General features: G+C 32.8%; 1 protein-coding gene across 1 annotated transcript in view; it reads left to right on the top strand.

The window, feature by feature from the left end:
- The window catches only part of SPAG16 (sperm associated antigen 16), a 935138-nt gene that overhangs the window by 659329 nt on the left and 257281 nt on the right, over window positions 1–18528 (top strand). The window lies entirely within an intron of this gene.

Genomic DNA, 18528 nt, shown 5'->3' with positions numbered 1-18528 from the left:
TTTTATTTGAATGTAGTTGACACAAAATGCTATTACATTAGTTTCAGGTGAATAACTTCGCGATTTGAGAAGTTTACACATTGTGCTATGTTTACCACAAATATAGCTACCATCTGTCCCATTACATTGCTATTAAAATCTCTTTGTTTTCCTGATGCTTTGCTTTTTATTTCCATAGTTTACTCATTCCATGACTAGAGGCCTATATCTCCTTCTCTCCTTCACTCATTTTGCCCAACCCCCTAGTCTTCCCCCACCAATGGCAACCATCAGTTTCTTCTCTGTGTATAGTTCTGCTTTTTGTTTGTTCACTCATTTTTTTAAGATTCCATTTATGAGTGGAATCATACAGTATTTTGCTGTCTTGGTCTAATTTCACTTAGTAAAATCCCCTCCAGGTCTATCCATGTTGTCTCAAATGACATGATATCATCCTTTTTATGGCTGTGTAATATTCCACTTAGGATATATACCACATTTTCCTTATCCATTTATCTACTGATGCACACTTAGGTTACTTCCGTGTCTTGGCCATTTTAAATAATGCCGCAATAAATATAGAGGTGCCTATATCTTTCTGAGTTAGTGTTTTGGTTTTCCTTGGGTAAAAACACTATAGTGGAATTATTGGATCATATAGTATTTCTAAACATTGCACGAGGGTGCCTTTTTCTCCATATCCATGCCAATGCTTATTCTTTCTTGTTTTCTCGAATTTAGGCATTCTAATAGGTATAAGGTGAAATCTCCTTGTGGTTTTGATTTGTATTTCCTTGATTATTAGAGATGCTGAGCATATTTTCATGTCTCTGTTGGGCATATGTATGTCTTCTTTGGAGAAATGTCTATTCAAGTCTTCTGCCCCTTTTTAAAATCAGATTGCATGGCTTTTTTGGTGCTGAGTTGTATGAGTTCTTTATATATTTTGGATAACCCCTTGTTGGTTATATCATTTCCAAATACCTTCTCTCATTCAGCAGGTTGCCTTTTTTGTTGTTGATAATGGTTTTCTTTGCTGTTCAAAAGCTTTTTATTTTGATATAGTCCCAATAGTTTATTTTTGCTCTTGTTTCTCTTGCCTTAGAAGATGTACCTAGAAAAATGTTGCTTTGGCTGATGTCAGAGAAATTCCTGCCTGTGAGCTCTTCTAGGATTTTTATTGTTTTCAAGTTTCTCATTTAGGTCTTTAACCCATTTTAAATTTATTTTTGTATATGGTGTGAGAAAGTATCCCAGTTTCCTTCTTTTACATGTAGTTGTCCAGTTTTCCAAGCACCAATTATTGAAGACCGTCTTTCTCCCATTGTGCAGTCTTATCTCCTTTGTCATAGATTAATTGACCATATAAATAAAAGTCTATTTCTGAGGTCTCTATTCTCTTCTATTGATCTAGGTGATTTTTGTGTCACTACCATACTGTTTTGACACTACAGTTTTGTAATATGTCTTGAAATCTGGAATGTGGTATCTCCAGCTTTGTTCTTTCTCAGAATTGCTTTGCCTATTTAGAGTCTTTGGTGGATCCATATAACTTTTGGTATTATTTATTCATTCTGTGAAAAATGTTATTGTATTTTGATAGATATTACATTGAATCTGTAAATTGCTTTAGATAGTATGAACATTTTAACAATATTAATTATTTCAATCCATGAGCATGGGATATCTTTCAATTTGGTGGTGTCATCTTCAGTTTCTTCCATCAGTGTTTTGGAGTTTTCAGAGTATAGGTTAACCTCTTGGTTAAGTTTATACCTGGGTATTTTATTCTTTTTGGTGCAATTGTAAATGGTGTGTTGTTGTTTAAATTTCTGTGACTTTGTTGTTCAGGTATAGAAAGACTACACAGATTCCTGGGCATTAGTTTTATATCCTGACACTTTATTGAATTTATTACTTCCAGTAAGTTTTGGTAGCATCTTTAGGATTTTCTTTTCTCTCTCTCTCTTTTTTTTTAGATTTATTTATTTATTTAAGAGAGAAAGAGAGAGAGCAGTGGGAGTAGGGAGGGGCAAAAGAACAGGTAGAGAAATTCAAGAAGACTAGCCTGATTTGGGGCTCAATTTCATGACCTCAAGATCAGACGTGAGCTGAAACTAGGAGTTGGATTGCTTAACTGACTGTACCATCCAGGTACCTCTCATTTTAGGATTTTCTATGAATAGTTTCCAGACTGTGACAATTTAACTTCTCCTTTAAGAATACAGGTGCCCCTTATTACATTTTTCTTGTCTAATTGCTATGGCTAGGACTTCTAGTACTATGATGAATAAAATTGATGACAGTGGACACCCTTGTCTTATTGCTGAGCTTAAAGAGCAAACCCTCTATATGTGCTGTGGGTTTTTCATATATGGTCTTTATTATGTTGAAGTATATTCCTTCTAATTCCATTTTGCTGAGAGTTTTTATTATTTATTTATTTACTTATTTATTATTATGATGATGGTGATGATTTTGCTGAGAGTTTTTAACCATGAATGAGTGTTGAATCTTGTCAAATGCTTTTTCTGCATCTATTGAGATGATCATATGATTTTTATCCTTCATTTTGTTGATGTTCTGTGTGACATTGATTGATTTACCAATATTCAGTCATACTTGCATCCCAGAAATATGTGCCACCTAATCATGGTGAATGATTATTTTAATGTATTATTGTATACAGTCTGCTAATGTTTTGTTGAGGACTTTTGCATGGATGTTCATCAGGTTTATTGGGCTGTAGTTTTCTTTCTTTGAGTTATCTTTGTCTAGTTGTGGTGTTAGGGTTTAATGTCGACCTCATAGAATGAATTTAGAAGCTTTCCCTGTTCTATTTTTTTGGAATAGTTTCAGGATAACAGGTATTAACTCTTCTTTTAATGCCCGATAGAATTCACTTGTGAATCCATCTGGTCCTGGACTTTTATTTTTTGGTAATTTTTTAAATTACCAATTCAATTTTGTTACTTGCAATTAGCCTATTCAGATTTTCTATTTCTTTCTGGTTCCATTTTAGAAGATTGTATGTTTCTAGGAATTTATCCATTTCTTCTAGGTTAAGTTTGTTGACAAATAATTTTCTTTTTTTTTTGACAAATAATTTTTCATACTATTCTCTTATAATCCTTTATACTTCTGTGGTATCAGCTATTACTTCTCCTCTCTTGTTTTGATTTTACATATTTGAGTGCTTTCTCTTCTTTTCTAGAGTCTGGCCAAGCTTTTGTCAATTTTGTTTATCTTTTCAAAGAACCAGCTTTTGGTGTCATTGATTTTTCTATCATCTATCTATCTATCTATCTATCTATCTATCTATCTATCATCATCTATCATCTATCATCTATCATCACTACATTATTTATTTCTGCTTTGATCTTTATTATTTCCATTCGCCTTGGTCTTTATGCTTTTTCTAGTTTCTTCGTGCATAAGAGATTGTACAGTTTTTTCTGGTTTCTTGAGGTAAGCCTGTATTGCTATATACTTCCCTCTTAAAACAGCTTTCACTTTGTCCCAGAGATTTTGGACCACTATGTTTTCATTTTCATGTCTCCATGTATTTTTTTGGTGCCTTCTTTATTGTTTTATTGCTTCATTAGTTGTTTAGTAGCATGCTGTTTAGTCTCCACATGCTTGTGTTTTTCTCTAGTTCTTTTTTTTTCTTTTTCTCGTGATTTATTTCTAGTTTCATACCATTGTGGTAGGGAAAGTTGCATGGTATGAATTCAGTCTTCTTAAAGGTATTGAGGCTTGCTTTGTGGCCCAATATGTGATCTATGTGGCCCAATATGTGATCTATTCTGGAGAACAATTCATGTAAAACATGTTTATACATTGAAAATAATGTATATTCTGTTGGACATATATATTTATATATGCTAAATGTGTCATTCAGAGACATTGTTTTCTTATTGATTTCCTGTCTGGATGATATATCCATTGATTTAAGTGGAGTGTTCAAGTCTCCTACTATTACTATATTGCCATCTATTTCTCTATGTCTGTTAATATTTGCTTAATGTATTTAGGTGATCCAGTGTGTTGGGTAAATAAATATTTGCAATTGTTATATGCTCTTGTTGGGTTGATTCCTTTATCTTTATGTAATGCCCTTCTTGTCCTTGTTACAGTCTTTGTTTTAAAGTCTATTTTGTCTGGTGTAAGTATTGCTACCCCAGTTTTTTTGTTTTTTTTTTTGCCTCCATTTGCACAGTGAATGTTTATGCATCCCTTCATTTTCAGTCTGTATGTATCTTTAGGTCTGAGGTGAATCTCCTGTAGGCAGCATATAGATGAGTCTTGGTTTTTTTTAATTTTATTTTATTTATTTATTTATGGCTTGTTTTTATATCCATTCTGCTCCTCTATTTTGATTGGAGCATTTAGGCCATTTATATTTAAAGTAACTAATTGATAGGTATGTACTTATTACCATTTAAAATTTGTTTTCTGGTTGTTTTTGTAGTTCATCTTTATTTTTCTCTTGTTCTCTTTCTTTTTGATCAGTGAATATCTATAGTGTTTTGTTTGCCTTTCTTTATCTTTATTTTTTGGGGTTTGTGTTTACCATGAGGTTCATATATAACATTCTAAGTAAATAGCAGTTGCCTATTTGAAAATCATGTAGTTCAAATGCATTCTAAAAAATTATCTTCGCCATTTTATGTATATGTTGTTATATTTTACATCTTTTTTTCATATTTTTCTTATGTCTATTTATGATCACTTTTTTCCTTAAAGAAGTCCCTTTAACATTTCTTGTAAGGCTTAGTGCTGATAAACTCCTTTATCTTTTGTTTGTCTAGAAAATTCTTTATCTTTCTTTCAAATCTGAATGATAACATTGCTGGGTACAGTATTACTGTTTGTAGGGTTTCTCCCTTCAACACTTTGAATATATCATGGTACTCTCTTCTGGGTTGCAAATTTTCTGCTGAAAAATCAGCTGGTAGCCTTTAAGATTTTCCCTTGTAAGTAACTTCTTTGTTTTTCTCTTGATGCTTTTATATTCTCTCTCTTTAACCTTTGATATTTAAGTTATTATGTGCTGTGGTGTGGACCTATTGGTGTTCATCTTGTTTGGAATGCTCTGTACTTCTTGGACTTGGATGTCTATTTCCCTCCTTAGATTAAGGACGTTTTCAGTTATTATTTCTTCAAATAAGTTTTCCACACATTTCTCTCTTTCTTCTTCTTCTACGACCCTGATGGTGTATATGTTTGTTCACTTGATGTCCAAGAGATCTCTTAATCTACTCTCATTTTTTAAGATTCTTTTATCTTTTTTTGCTGTTGAGCTCGTGTGCTTTCCATAACCCTGCCTTCCAGGTTACTGATAGCTCTTCTATTTTTTCTAATCTACTGTTGATTCCCTCTACTGTGTTTTTTATTTCATTTATTGTATTCTTCACCTCCAACTGGTTCTTTTTAATATTTTCTATGTCTTTATTGAAGGTCTTACTGAGTTCTTCCATTCTTTCCTCCAGCCCAGTATCTTTATGATCATTACTGCATATTCTTTATCATATACTTTATATATGATCATTACTTTATATGATCATTCACTTCATATTGCTTATTTCAGTTTCATTTAATTATTTTACTGAGGTTTTTTTTTTCCTTGTTCTTTCTTTTGGAGCAAATTCCTCTGTCTCCCTTATTTTGCTTGACTTTCTGTCTTTGTTCCTACTATTAGGTAAAACTCTAAAGTTGAAGGAGTTGTCTTGTATATGGTGATTGCTATGTATACTGTATGTGCTTGGTGACTGTTGCTGTCTAGCTGGAACTGTGGATATATCTGCTAGTTACTTTTTTAAACTGTGGCATGTTTCCATCTCTCCTGCTATTCTCTTGCTATTTTCTCTATCTCTATCTTTCTCTATAGTTCAGTAATTGTTTAGTCAGCACTCAGTTCTTCTTCAGGAGAAATTGTTATATTAATAGGTTTAATCTGGTGTGTTCTGTGGAGGAGACTTCAGTCTTCCTGTATTGTCATTTTAAACTGGAACTCTGTTTCTTTTTTTCTTTAAGTTAACTTTAAATTTATGACTCCAAAGTACAAATAACTACTCATTATTACTTAACATTTGTTTACTTATTTATTTTATTTAGAGAGGGAGAGAGAGTGAGATGGGAGAGAGAAAACCTTAAGCAGGCTCTGGAGTCCAGTGTGTGGCCCAATCTCACCATCCTGAGATTATGACCTGAGCAGATGTTTAACTGACTGAACTACCCAGGCACCTCACTATTACTTAACATTTAAACTATGTTTCTGTAGTGTGTTCACTTTTCTATTCACTTAGATTATTTTTATACCTTCTTCATAAGTATCTTCATACTTCCCTCTCTCCTCTCTTCCAAAAACTCTCTTCTTAGATCCTTGACTTATTTTTTAGTGATAAAATAGAAGCCTTCAGAGAAGAAATCTCTTGTTCCTACCCCCCATCTCCAAATGTATGGTCATCTCCAGGCATTGTTAGTGTCTCTCCTTCAGTAATCATAGGAGTTTGTCAGCTCCTAAGAAATTTTAATATTGTAGGTTATACATAAATTTTGTTTCCCATTCTTCTTTCATTCTCTTCATAGGTTTATGTTACAATTATTTCTTTTCCCCCCTTTCTATAGGACTACTTTTATCTATATGTAAACTCACTCCAAAAATGTTTTAAAGATTTTATTTATTTATTCATGAGACACAGAGAGGGAGAGGCAGAGACAGGCAGAGGGAGAAGCAGGCTCCATGCAGGGAGCCCGACGTGGGACTCGATTCCATGGTTTCAGGATCACACTCTGAGCCAAAGGCAAATGCTTAACCACTGAGCCACCCAGGCTTCCCAACCAAAAGTGTTTTTTTAAGTTTGAATTCCATCTCTCAGTCACTTGCTCTCTTACTTTTCCTACTTTCATATACTCTTTATTTTTTTTTTTTTGGTAAATTTGGGTTTATCTAAAATTGCTTTTAGTATCAAATCTATGAAATATACATGAAAAATTTGAGGGTTGTATTTGAATTGCTGAATATAATTTGATTACATAATTGTCAGAAAAAATATCTGTATGATGTCAGTTTTGGAGATGTGGTAGGACTTGTTTGTAGCCTTGTGCATGATCATTTTTAAAATGTCCTTTGGAGGCTTAGAAAGAATGTATGTTCTTGTTTGGGATATATGATTGTATTTGTTAAAGATTTTTATAACTATAATTGCACAAATCACATAAAAATATGATTTTTGCCTGTTTAAAATTTTATATTATGAGAGATATTAAAATTTCCCAGCATTCTTATGGATTTTCAATTTTCAATTAAAAAGAAATCTTTTATAGATTTTTATATATTCTATTTTCAGATGCTATTTAGCTTTAGATTTTGTTGAGACTCAATTGTTAGATGCACGTAAATTTATGAGTCCTACTCATAAAACTTCCTTAAAGGCTTATGTAAAACTACATGAAAACTTCCTTAAAGGCTTATGTAAAATTGTCCTGTTTGACATAATTAAAACATTTTGTTTTAAATTACTTATTTTGATCATATATACACAATATACCTTTTATAATATCCCAATTTCCTTTCTTTTTTATGGTTTCATCTGATTTATTTCTCTTAAAAGCAGCATATACTGTTTTACTTTTGTTTTTAATAAAATCTGATTGTTTTACTTCTGACTATAATTTGTCTACATTTGTTATAATTATTAATATATTTGGACTTACTTTTACCATCTTATTTTGTTTATTCTATTATATAATTTCCTTGTTTTTATTCTTTTTTGTCTATTTCTAATAGTTACTATTCCATTTTTAACATATACACATTTTATTTCTATTAAACGTCTACAGTTTAATTATACTGCTATTCTCCCCAGAATAGCACAAAGAAATTAAGACAAACTTTTTTCTAGACATAGTTTTGAAATACTCCATGTTATTTTTATTTTACATTTTGATATTACTTTGAAATAATTGATATTTATCAGAGCTACCAATATATTTTTGTTATTTCTTTGTTTAGAATTAACTTACCTATTTTTTCTCCTTCTTTGAAAGGACAATTCATTTTTGTGAAAGAATATTCTCTGGTAGTTCTTTCAATGAGAGTTGGGGGTAATAAGTTTCTTGGTCTTGGCATATTTTATTTTCATTGTGATTTTGCATTTTCTTCTGTATTTGTTTTTGCCATCAAAGTCTGCTGTCAATCCCAATAGTTGATCCTCTGTCAGTAACCTATTTATAATTTCTCTCTGGTGCTTTTTAGGACATTTAGTATTTTATTTTTAATGTCTTTATGATGTGTATACATATGGATTTTTCTCCTTTTTTGCTTTAAAAATTCGTGTGCTTCTTCACACCCTGTCTTCACAATCATGGAAAGGCTTCAGCCATTATTTCTTTAAATATTGTTTATTGTCAGTTCCCTCTAGTCTATCCCTTAGACTCCCCTTTTATCCTTAGATTGAAACTATTTGTTTAGTTACCCAAGTTTCTTAACTTGCCTTTGTATTTCCTATGCTTTAGTTCTCTATGTTAAATTCTGATGAGTTTCTTTTCTTTTAAAGATTTTATTTATTTATTCATGAGAGACACAATGAGAAAGAGAGAGAGAGGCAGAAACACAGGCAGAGGGAGAAGCAGGCTCCATACAGGGAGCCTGACATGGGACTCGATCCCGGGGTCTCCAGGATCAGGCCCTGTGCTGAAGGCGGCGCTAAACCGCTGAGGCACCTGGGCTGCCCAAGCTTCTTCAGATCTCTCATATAATTCACTAAAATTTATTTGGCTGAATCTAGTTTACTATGTAACCTTTCTATTGAACTTTTATATTTGTTACATTTATCATCTATAGAATTTGGGTTAGGTTCTTTTCAAGTTTGCCTGTCCTTGTTTCTTTCTTTTTTTTTTTTTTTTTTTTTAGTTTAGATATAGTGAATTTATTTTTTTTAATGATTTTATTTATTCAAGAGAGACACACAGAGAGAAAAAGAGAGGCAGAGGGAGAAGCAGGCTCCATTCAGGGAGCCCGATGAGAGACTCCATCCTGGGACTCCAGTATCACCCCCTGGGCTGAAGGCAGGTGCTAAACTGCTAAACCACCCAGGGATGCCCTATGTTAATTCATTTTTTTAACTTTTTAATCTGTAATTTCTTTGAGGTTTGAATGACAGTGTTGTTTTTTTTCATTATCTTTTTCCTCCATGTTGCCCTGAAATTTCCAATATCATCTTTTCCTCACCATTCAAGTATAGACACCAAGACAAAAACTCCACTGAGTTTTAATTTTCATACTGTTATATCCAATGATTACTTCTCCATTATTAGATTTCATTTTTCATAATCACTTAAAACATTCTTCTTGAATCGTAAGAAGTAAAATCTTCATAGTCATTGCTTCTCAGTCTATTGTGCTGGATCCTTCTTTACCACTTGACTAGTAAATATTAAACAGTATCAAGGCTCAATCTTAAATCCTATTCTTTAGAAAATTTTCTCCTTATATCGTTTCATTCAAAACTATGACTTTAATTTTTCCTATGTGGTGATTTCCAAGTAAGTCCCACTCTGTTCATTATCATTAAACTCATCATTAACTATTTTGCTTCTCAGCCTAAATATCTACAAGATGTCTTCTTTTAACATGCTAAAAATAAAACTCTTGCTTTCCCTTCATCCTAACTGGTTCCTTTACCCATCTCTTAGTATCTTAGTTAGTATCACCCTATTTATCCCAATGCGGAAGCTAGAGGATCAGTCATAGTTCACCATTGTCTCAAGGCTTTTTGTCTGTTCATATAAAAGAAAAATTCTCTAAATTGGAATGCAGTAAAAAGAAATGAGAAAAAGAATATTTAAAAATCTTATTTGACTTAATATAGCTAACACCTAGTATAGTATAGTCTATTTTACATACTTAATGTTCAAAAAAAGGTGATGAATGAATGAAGAGTTCTGAACAAATGAAAGTACAAAGATTTCAGTACAAAGATTTCATTACAATGTTGTAATGTTCAGATGAATTGCATCTGAATTGCATCTTATTTATTGCAACTTTATTGGCCTTCCAAATTCTCTGGATATTAAGCCACAAGCCATATATATACATCTAAACTTAAATTTTCAGGGTAGATTAGATGCTCTTTAGAAAGCTTCTGAAGAATCATAATGTCCTATCATTTTTGAGTACTAAAAAATTATAAAATTTCAATTATACTTTTGGATCCTGGTTTTGCCATTCATGAAATATATAATCTTGAGCAATCGTTCGTTATTTTGTGAAAATGAATGATAAAAAGAACAATGAGCATTAACATATTTAACATAGTGCCTGGCAACTAGAAAATGATGTCACTACCACTCCTATTCCTACCACTCCCCACTCCTCCTTTTCCATTTCCTTCCCTCCTCATCCTCCTCCTCTTCCTGCTGCTGCTGCTGCTTTTTCATGAAGCTAATGTTCCTTTTAGTCATTTGCATAAAACAAGTAGAAGTAAATAAAAGAATACACACACAAATATGTAAGATGAATTTCTTATATCCTATAATTTAGTTGTATTTACACAATATCAGTGTTATAGATATAAATCTACAATATGTATTTTGCATTTTAATAAAGATAAGAAAATGGAATTCTGAAATGATTCCAAATAAGAAACTATGCAATGTACTAAACTTGAGCTGAATCCTATTTTTTTAAATGAATATAAGCTTCAGATGGAGAGTTTTTTTTCATATCAAAACATAGCACTTACTAATTAGAGAGTTAAGAGTTTTAAATTTGATCTGATATAGATTAATTGCTTTTCCTAAGTTGCCAGTGTGAGGATATAAATGCATTAATTCACATTATCTTTTCTTTAAATCAGGAAATAAACTAGTACCTGCAATTGCCTATTTAAAAAAAGTCCTCACTCTATTTTAGTAGAAGAAGCTCAATTTCTGATAATCTGAATTTTTTTTGTTATCTAAGCTCAAATAGAAACTACTTAGTATCAGTCTCTGGCCATTTTATATAAAAAATACAAACAACATTTAGGTCATACAGCCATTGATCCTCTGAAGGACAAATGATGTCAGGCAGTACTTATACGCCAAAAAAATTTCAATTTTGTTTACTTCTTTAGCAATCCAGCTTGATGTCAATTACCATTTAGCTGGGCCAATAATATTGATATTTGATGTCAGTTCTTATTCATTACTGCACCTAGATGATGCATAAGTCAAAACTTTTAGGTGTGTGATGAAAAACACTAAAGCCCATTCTCTCTACCTGGGGAAATTGGAAACAACAGTAGAATAGAAAATTAAGGAACATGTAGCATGCCATTTTTATTTTATATGAAATTTAAATTATTTCAATGCTCCTAATATTAAAAAAAATAATATTTTAAAGTAATCTAATACTATATGATATTCTTAAACTAAATCTTTAATGAAGTAATTTTCTGGCCCTAACAATTTTCAAAGAAAATAACTTCTGATAGAAAAACATGATGCAAAAAAAAAAAAAAACAAAAAAAAACATGATGCTTAAAAGTAAAGGAGAAAAAATTGTTTGAACAGATATTCAAAAATTAATTAGAAAATTATTTTTAACTGTAATAAATGTATAGATGTCTTCTCTCTTTGTTTATGCCTTTTTTTGCTCTTAGAAATTTAATACTGTAAATGACAAAGAAATAGTACTTTTAATATTATGTCACTCTGCCCACAAAGTTTAACCTTCAATAACTCCTGCTGGATAGTGATGAGTTCATGCATTTGTAATTTCTTTTTTAAAAGATTTTATTTATTTATTATGAGAGAGACAGAGACATAGGCAGAAGGAGAAGCAGTCTCCCCATGGGGGGCCTAATGGGACTCCATCCCAGAACCCCAAAATCACACCCTGAGCCAAAGGGAGACACTCAACTACTGAGCCACCCAGGCGCCCCACATTTGTAATTTCTTGAGAGTTGCATGAAAATTAGAAGCAACATTATTATGTTGTATTTCTTGATACTACCTCTTTGTCTATAAAACTAGTCATTTGTTTTTCAATATATAATCCTTTGGATGACTTAAAAATTGGGGGCACATATGAGAAGTCAGTAATGAAATCTTTACTTAACAACTCTCTGCTGAGCACCACCTATGTCCTGGGCATTGCTCAGGACATTGTTTAGCAATGAACAACACCAAATCCTATTCCTACGGACTTTATATTCTGATAAGACCCAAACACAATAAACAAGTAAACAAATGAATAGTCTTAGGAATAATACATGTTATCTAACAATAATAGAGTAAAAAGAGTAATGAGGTGAGAGTTTGGGGTTTATAATGGAATGGGTCAGGGAGGACTCTGAGAGCATGACACTTAAGAAAGCAATGAGGGATGCCTGGGTGGCTCAGTTTGTTAAGCATCTGCCTTCTGCTCAGGTCCTGATCCCAGAATCTTGGGATCAAGCCCCACGAGGGGCTGATCAGCAGGGAGTCTGCTTCTTCCTCTCTCTCTCAAATAAATAAATAAAATCTTAAAAAAAGAAAATAAAACCATGAAGTGATCTTAAGGAAAGGATTTACTCAAGTAGAGGCAACAGTAAAAGCTAAGTTCCTGATGTGGTAGTAGTGTGGGGTAGTGGAGTGACAGGACACATGAAGTGACCTGAGATTAGATGAAGTAGGTCAAATAGCTGTTAACTTAGATTGCAGTTATTGGTTGAACGTGGGATGGTTGAGGCCGTTTTAGACTAACCTTGTAGCAATATATGTGGATTCCAGAATGTTTATTTATACAAAAATACTCCAGCCATGATAAGTACAATACATTAACTTTTGTTTTTTGATTTTTTGTTTGTTAGTTTTTAGAGTTTTGTTTTGTTTTGTTTTGTTTTGTTTTACCCTATAGCTCTTGGCACAATCCTTGGTGGAGACCTTAATCAATAAATATTCATTGGTTAAGAAATATCAGAAAATCCTGCAAGTCAGAACTCAAGAGGCATTTAAGAGGACAGAGCACAGGTTTTGCTGTGACTCAATTAAATTTATCTTACACTATCAATCTTAAGATATTATTTTAAAATTTAATACACTTTTCAGACTTTCCATGTTTGTTTTGAGCACATGGCTGCCAAAAATAGTTCAAAATATATTTACTACTCTTATTTTTTAAGGATTTTATTTATCTATTAATTAATTTACTTATTTATTTATGAGAGACTGAGTGAGACAGATAAAGAGCATGAGTGGGGGGAGCAAAGGGAGAGAGAGAAGTAGACACCCTGGTGACCAGGGATCCTGATGTAGGGCTCAATACATGATTCTGGGATCATGACGCAAGCTGAAGACACATGCTTAACTGACTGAGCTACTCAGGTGCCCCTATTTACTACTTTTATAAGAAATGATGTTACTGCTCAGAACAGTTGATCATTTAAGCAAGTGGTCTTCCGATAAAATGAAGTTTAAACAGTTTTTACAGTAGAAAATTATTTTAAAGAGTATCAAAATATCAATATAAAATCATACATTTCTTTCTAGTCATGATTAGTTGTAGTCAAAGCTTGCATGTGATTTAAAATAGAAAAAATTATACGTATGATAAACAGCATGAGTTTTCCAGAGATTGTTTTACATATAGGGATAGTATCTAATGCATCGCATATCATCCCTGCACCACATAATTAGAGCAAAAAGAATTGTCTCACCAATTTACTCATAAGCGTAATTACAAGAAAACTTGATTATTCCCTTTAATGTAATTTTCCCCACTTAATTGTGTGTTCGTGGGTGAATATGACCCCACAAATCTATACTTCAAGAAGTGACTACTAGTTAACATGCGAAACTGCAGGCAGAGCAGGAGAATCAGCCCTTCTTCTGAAGATTTAATTTGTATACCCAGAGTGGCCCTGCAGGTAAAATGCTTTAAAAGTCCCATCTCCCAGCAGATGGTCTGGAATTCCCTGTGGCAGAATGTACACCGGTCTAGGGCTCAGCATGTCAATCACCAGCATGTTCCACCTTTCATCCCACCCCATTTCAACAGCTGTATCAAAAATCAACAGTTTTCTAACCAAAGGAATTTAAGCTCCTCTTTTAAATTGCACTCAGAACCTAAATTTATTGTTTTTCCTAAAACGTTGAAGTTTGCATCTTATAAGAATTTGCAAACATCCCTTCACCTGTACTTGCATGCTAGTGAAGCAAAAGAAACTTGTTTCTAATGTAAATACTGGCTGCCTCTAGAACTTTTTTACTCCACATGAGCTAGGGAAATTAAGAGCATAAAGAATCTTAAATATAGACTTTTTTTTCTTTGGTTGGTCTTGGTTTTTTTTTTTTTTTTTGGTTTTTGTTTCATTTTGTTTTGTTTTGATGGGGCTTAATATTGAAATTGACCAAAAGCATTCACAATTTTCTCTTGTGAAACTGAAGGTAGAATTTTTTCTTAGAAATGGTTGGTTTTAAGTATACATACGTAAGTACAAATTGTACAAAAGAAACCAAGTCATTAAATTATGGATTACTTTCTGATTATGTTATGCTCTACATAATTAAAATTGTTAAAAATAGACTGTGCCTTCTTGGGATTGTAATTTTTCTTTCTCCAGCGTATTGTATTGATATAATTCTGTATCTTTAGGGAATTATGATTATTTTTCTAGTAAAAAAAATAGAATTTCTAAAAAATTCTGGGCAAACAGAAACATAGCGTAGTAAAGCAATAGTTCTCAAAAAGGCTATGAGTTTTAGTTAAATATACATAATTCTATCCCCTAATCTGTTTTTATGAATCAAGCTATAATAGCTTAGGGGATATTTCATCCGACCACTTCAATATGGCAACAGGCAAATATAGCCTGTCATTATAAACATGAACTTTAGTGAACATTATGATCACACAGACCTATCCATAATTATGATTTTTATATATACAGTGGTACTACTCTGAATTTATGTGGCTGTACTTATGTACACATTAAGAGAATAAATTCATTGCAGATTTTCCTGACAGCATTATTGCAGTGAACACTATCTTAGTCAGTAATAATTGGCCACTTTAAAAGAGACTTCTGCCAAATAGAGTAACAACTTTGGTTGTTTCACAATAGATGAAAGAGATTTAACAGAATTTGTGTGGATCTACATGTAATATCATCTGTAATGATTAAAGAGCAAAAAGGCAAAGAGAAAAATATTGTTACTAAAGACAGTATTAACCTGTTGCTACCATCTTTGCTAGATGTTTTGTTTTATTTCACCTCAAAGTGTTAAAAATACATACTTTAAAAAAGCTGCATCTAAGCACTTATGAAATGATTATTTTGAAATTAGTAGAAATATGAAGTTGTACCTTGTTCATAGTAGGTCATAACTGACTTAGGTGAATTTTAAAAAATCATCTTTTTCCAACAAGGAAAGCAACAGAGATTTTCTGTTTGGAAATTTCGCTATCTGAACCTAACCAAGTAGCTGCTAGTGTGTACATTTGGGTCCCAAGCCCCTCTCTGACCTCTAGTAACTGTCTCAGAAGACTAGAGCTTGTCTAATTTTCATTCCCTGCCCTGCCCCCTTCATCACTCTGGGAATATAGTAGGACTGGCTTTCTTCCTTGATAAAGGACAACAGATTAATGTTGAATGTAAGTGCCTGCATCATTAAATTGTCATCCTCGCATACTATTTCGAATGCAGTATCAACTGTGGCTAGCTTTTACCCTTCAGGAGGTCTTGTCATCTCCAGTTTCTCTTGTAAATTAATGCAAAAACTGCTCCAACAGTATCACATGCTGTTTATTTCAAACTCCAAGTAGATTGTTCTGTTTCTTGATTTGGTAAATGGAAATACCAGAGTGTCAGCATGCTAAACAAACAGAATATTAGTCCAAACAGATGAAAGCTTTGGGGGAAAAAAGCACACTATGTATTTTCAAGTGTGTTAAACGAGATTCACCTGTATCTATTTGGTTCTCACATATAAATGTTTCAAAAATATAAAGTTACAGGATAATACATTTCATTATACTTAGGAGGTTTAGGAAGTAGTTTGAACAACATGACTCCATATTATTAAGGTCTATGATTATGTCAGACCCATTTCTGTATTGTATTTCTCTTGTCCTCTCTCCCCCTCACCACACTCCCATCTTATGGCACTAGGGGGTTCTAACAGGGAATGCTTGTCTGGTAACTATTTAGTGAATCACTAATAATTTTATCAGACTTCTTTTAAAAAGGAAATTCCATTATTTAAAAAATATATATACACATTTCTTTGTTTAGCTCATCATACAAAAGACAGTAGACTAGGTATAGAGAGACAGAGATATATTATTCTAGGAAAAGGATGACTTAGAACAGCTTGATTAAATGGATCAAAGAGTAGCAGAAGTTTAGCAGTTGAGAAACTGGTTTTTAAAAGAATCTGAATTCTCAAATTGGGTTACCCATCATTCTGAGTTGTTTTAGGAAGTAGGATTATTAGTGTAGGTTTCATTCAAACTAAGTAAATATGGCATACATGCTTTAAATAAAGGTGATTGTTTAGAGGAAAATAAGTTGATGGGCAGAGGCAAAGATCTTTTGAGTTATAATCATGTCAGGAAAATATATGCTCTCTCTGTGTGTGAATTACTCAGTTGGGTGATCACATTAATTCTGTACATGTGCCATATTATAATTGCTTAAAGATTGAGTGGAAGTCTATTGGCATGTTTTAGTTAAATCTTCCATTTCCCAATTTAATAGGAAAAGTGACAAGAAAAAATTATAAAACTCTAAGTTCTACTGAGGCTTTTCATTGGCCACATTCACTAATGACCACCTCACCTTCTCTCTCCTCGAACATCTCTTATTTTCCCTGTCAGCTTCTAGCACCAAAGTCACTATCCCCACATCAATAATGTATAGGAAAATTAAAATGCTGTGAGTAAATCTTTATTTGATTTACATATGAATTTATTTCTGACATTCTTGTAGTGTATCTGGTGGATTTGAACTCAATCAGATTGAGTTTCAGATCCCAGCTACCACTTACCAGGTATGTGGATTAGAAGTAGCCTCAATTTTCTCATGTATAAAATGGCATATTACCATGTACCTCATACTTTCATCGTTAAACAGTTACATACTGGATATTTTTGTATTCCTATAAATATTCTTGAGTTCCATTCTGGGATGTTTTGAAGTTACTTAGAAACTGGCAGTTTTAGGTCTGTTTTTTAAGAGTTGTCAGGTGGAACTAAAGACATGTTCAATCTAGAACTAATTATGTTCCATTACTGAAGCAAGACCCTTCTTTGTGCTTTATCTACCCAGCACCCAGAATCTTGAAATGTTTCAGTCTGGCTGCTGAGAAAGACACAATTCCCAGCTTTGTGTAAGGGCCTCTCCCTGTTGCCTCTAATAATTTCAGGTAGTTCTTTTCCAGGCCTGTAGGTACTTTCCTCATATGCATACTCCAGTCAGTACTTTGCTAAATACTGGAGGAAGTTGCTCTATAGATCTCCAGCATCCTCTCTCAACTCTCTTCTGTGCTCTATCTGCCCTGCAAACTCAAGCTGCTTGTCTCCCTACATTGTCAGCTCCATATCCTAATTTTGTGAATCAGGCCTGCTCTGTGCCCTCTCTTTGTGCTATGGGCTGGCAATTGTCAAGGTAGTATGTTACGGCAGTTCTTCTAGAGCTCACTTCTAAAGGATGATTATCATCCTTTGTTGCCTTATATACAGTGTCATGTTTCCTATATCTTGTCTATTTTTGTTTGGTTGTTTTAGGCTTTTTATCATCTGTATTTAACTGTCAACAGGTTTAACAAGAATATAAGTGATTATAATGATAATAACATTCTTTTTAAAATTTATAGTTAGCCCTTCCACCTATAAAAGAAAAAGGTTGACAGTATGAATCTGAATTATAGCCCTGGTTGGGCCACAGATCTCATGTGAAGGCTTACACAAGTCCTTTTAATTTCCTAATCCTTCATTTACTTTTTTTAATCTGCAGGATACATTGATCTGAACAATCTTTATATTTTCTTTCTGAAATGTATCAATAATCACTAATATTTTCTTTAGAAATTAAGAAAAGCTATTGAATTTGAATGTATAAATTAGAGGGCTTTTAAGGGAAACAAAAATGTATTTTTAACATCTAGTCTTTCTGAATTTGAAAGATTCTTTGGACTCAGTGCTTACTAACAAACCCAACAGCAATACCGAAATCTTTACTTGGACATATATAGCAATGCCAAAGAGAAATAATTTAACGCTGGTCTCTCTTTAGATATTATGTACTAATTTGGGGGTTTTCTTCTTATTTCATTCTATTCCTTCATATCCTAATAGTCCTATGTCCTACTTTGACATTACAGTATGTAACTATGTAAATATATCATGGAAGACTCTTGCAATAAGACAAGCCATATCAGAGGAAAACACTAAGGGTCTTCAAGACAAAGATTTCATACATGAATACCTGAAATAATGCCAATAATGACACTGAAAATGAAGTAAACTCACAGAAGAGTCAGAAAATTTATCTTTAGGGCTTTTAGAAGAGGCTCATTGCC

Source organism: Vulpes vulpes, chromosome 16, assembly GCF_048418805.1.
Source record: "Vulpes vulpes isolate BD-2025 chromosome 16, VulVul3, whole genome shotgun sequence".
NCBI classification, from domain to species: Eukaryota; Metazoa; Chordata; class Mammalia; order Carnivora; family Canidae; genus Vulpes; species Vulpes vulpes.
The sequence above is the reverse complement of the archived record's forward strand: the minus strand, read 5'-3'. Positions and strand labels throughout refer to the sequence as shown.